We start from the raw sequence: 3,262 nt of genomic DNA, 5'->3' as shown, positions 1-3,262 counted from the left end.
CGAAGCACGCACACACACTGCAGGCGGGAAAAATCAAACGGCCAAAGGTACCAGTGGCCGCCTAGCGGCAGAAATGTACTTTCGGTTTTTGTTTAAAAATCAGTTTTTTTTAAATTGGTTTTTGGGGTAAGGAAATGGCGCAGTATCTGTCTCATATATCGTTGGACACCTGAACCGCGCCGTAAGGGAAGGGATAAGGGAGGGAGTGAAAGAGGAAAGGAAGAAGGAGGTGCCGTAGTGGAGGGCTCCGGAATAATTTCGACAACCTGGGGATCTTTAACGTGCACTGACATCGCACAGCACACGGGCGCCTTAGCGTTTTTCCTCCTTAAAAACGCAGCCGCCGCGGTCGGGTTCGAACCCGGGAACTCCGGATCAGTAGTCGAGCGCCCTAACCACTGAGCCACCGCGGCGGGTAAAAAAACTTAAAATCATTTTATTGCTCTTTTTACATTGCGTACGGAAGCTGGAATGTATTTGCAGCGCGGTGATTTGCCGCATCGCAGCACCATACATAGCGACTGCCAACAGTTGCCAGTAATAGAGAATGCAAAGTGATGAAACATATGATCCGAATAAAAAAGTTTCTGTAAATTAAACCCTTTACTATTTTTTTTAACTTTCACTCCGGCGGTTGTATTTTAATGGCTGCGGAATATTTAAAAAACTGTAGCCTACGTCGTCGTAGAGTTTCTAAAAATTGCCTAGAGATAAAACTGGCGCCACCGTCTATGCCAGTTTCTGAAAGAGCCATGGAAGAGCCCTTCATCCACCGTGAACTAGTAGTGAGAATGTGTCAAACGCCTATGCCGCCTGTGTTTCAGTTCCGCAGCTCGTTATACTCGCCGCTTGCTGGCGTGCATGGAGGAAAAAAAAAAACTTTTTTCCTCCATGCTTGTAGTATTCCAGAAGGAGTTGTAGTGGAAAGAGCGAAGCGGGTTTGGATGGGAGGTGCAGAAGCAAAAAAAAAAAAAAAAGCGGTTGGCTGCGCGCGGCGCTGCCGCCGAATACTGGAGGGGAAATGCCGGCCGTCTGCGTTGCTGCGTCGTTGCATTCAGCGAGTTTGAGCGTTGTCGTTGGGAAAGGGTGGCGCTTTAAGCTCGTTGGTATAATAAAAGCGGGTAAGCGCGCCCCTCGGAGACATAAACATATGGAAAAAGTCTACAAAACGCGGGTACTTCTCCCGACCCAGCCGACCGCGAACATTTCGCCTTAAGCCCGGGATACATGGAGCGTTTTTTGGGCGATTTTCGCAAAACGCCCGCCGCCTCCGATCTGGCCCCGCCAGATATGCACCTCCGAGAACGGTGACGTTGGTCGTAGAGTAGCGTTTTAGAGACTCTTCTCCAGAAATTGAAAGTGCAAGGCAAAGACGCAGGCAAGCTAGAACAGGCCAAACGACCTCCCTTGGCCGTCATCCCGTATCTTCACAAGCTGTCTCACAATTTAAAGAAGGTTGTAAAAAGAAACAACGTAAACCTTGTCTTCTCAGCCCCGTGCAAATTTTCACGAGTGTGTACACTGCTGACAAAGCAAAAGAACAAGGTTTGCCCTATTAGACATGTAGAACCACTCACACATTGTGCTACATGTGTCATTTACGAGATTCCCTTGAAGTGTGGACGCGTGTATATTGGGCAAACCGGCAGGTGTCTCAACGAGAGATTGTTTGAACACCGCCGGAGGGTCCGTAACAAAAGCGGCGGGCACCTGGACGACCATTGCAAGTCTTGCAAAGGGTGCGAACCATTTTACACGCGCACGGTAGTCAGAGCACGGGCGCGGAAAGAAATTTGAAAGGGTTATCATTGAGGCAAGGATGACAGCCAAAGCTGGAGACAAGTGCGTCAGCACGCCTTCAATTTTACTTACAGACAAGGAGTCCAGTTTTCTAGGCCCACTATAAACACGTCTTTTTTAATCACGTCTGCTTTTAATTCTTGTTCTAGAGAACTTTCAACTTTTTTTGACTCAGTTTGACTGTGAACGGTTGAATCAGCTTTTGCGTTGCGTTTTGTATTGTTTTGTTATGCGTTTGGCCCCGACCCTGCTTTTAGCTTCGACTTTTACGTAGTGTTCGGTGACTATATTGTTATTTTCGTTTTCGTTTTGCCTCGTGCTGCATTGGCGGCAAAGGTCGCTGACTGATCATTTTCCATGCGTGCACCTTACGGTTCGTCGTGGTCCTCTCGGTTTTATCGGTTCTTGGCTGACTTTGCGTTACCTATAGATATGTATCACTTTGATTTTGTGTACTTCGTTTAGTTTTTTTGTATTAGATAGTTGAACGCGTTTGCTATTTTCTTGGTCATGTGGGTGTTGGACTGCGTTATATAAGCTGCTCATCTTTCTGAATAAATGTGTTGGTAGTCAGCGCCCTGTCCTGTACACTTCTGTTCGTCCTTGTTTTTTTCGCGCTGCATTCTTTTACCATGCTATTTCTTGCGCTTCTACAATTTCCCGGGTGAGTTGATCTTTGTGCTTGTAAATAACAGAGCATTTCTTGAGTAGCACCCTGCACTTGCAGGACCTGCAGTGTTCGGCTAAATGGCCTTCAATTGCCAATTGACTTAACTTCCTGCGATGTTCTTTCAGACGCTCGTTGAGGCACCTTCCTGTTTGGCCTATGTAACTGGCACCACATGGTAGAGGGATCTTGTAAACGACTCCTTCAGAACAGGCTACGAATTTGTTCTCATGGTTGATTATGCAGTCCGGCTTCCCTTTCTTGACATGGCAGGATTTCTTACAAAGGGCAGAAAGTTTGACAGGAGCGGAACATACCATTCTGACTTTCGCACGAGCTCCGATCTTTTTGAGGTTGTGTGAAACGGCATGAAGATATGATACAGGATCTCATTGATAGAACGCTGATGAAGTTCACGACAGGCTTACAGCCTCTGCTACTAACTCATGAGCTTCCAAGTGAAGGCTCTATAAGGTTTTTGGACCTTCGTCTGACCTTCAAGGACAACCACATCTGTTGGTGCTATGAACCCAGTGCGAAGAAAGGCCTCCTGCCATACTAGTCAGCCCACTCCAAACTAGTAAAGAGAGCCATTGTGCAACACTGTTTCACCGATGCTCTCAGAAAGTCGTGTCATCATGCAATGGACAGAAGCTTCAGTATGCAGGTCACGCGCCTAAAGACAGTGCGCTATCCGGATCCCTTGTTGGTATCGGTCGCTGAAGGCCTGCACAGGAAACAAAAAGTAGAGGCCCGTCTGAGTGATGAAGAAAAGAATCGACTCAAGGCCAAGAA

This window comes from Amblyomma americanum, chromosome 1 (genome assembly GCF_052857255.1).
Source record: "Amblyomma americanum isolate KBUSLIRL-KWMA chromosome 1, ASM5285725v1, whole genome shotgun sequence".
Classification (NCBI taxonomy): Eukaryota; Metazoa; Arthropoda; class Arachnida; order Ixodida; family Ixodidae; genus Amblyomma; species Amblyomma americanum.
The sequence above is the reverse complement of the archived record's forward strand: the minus strand, read 5'-3'. Positions refer to the sequence as shown.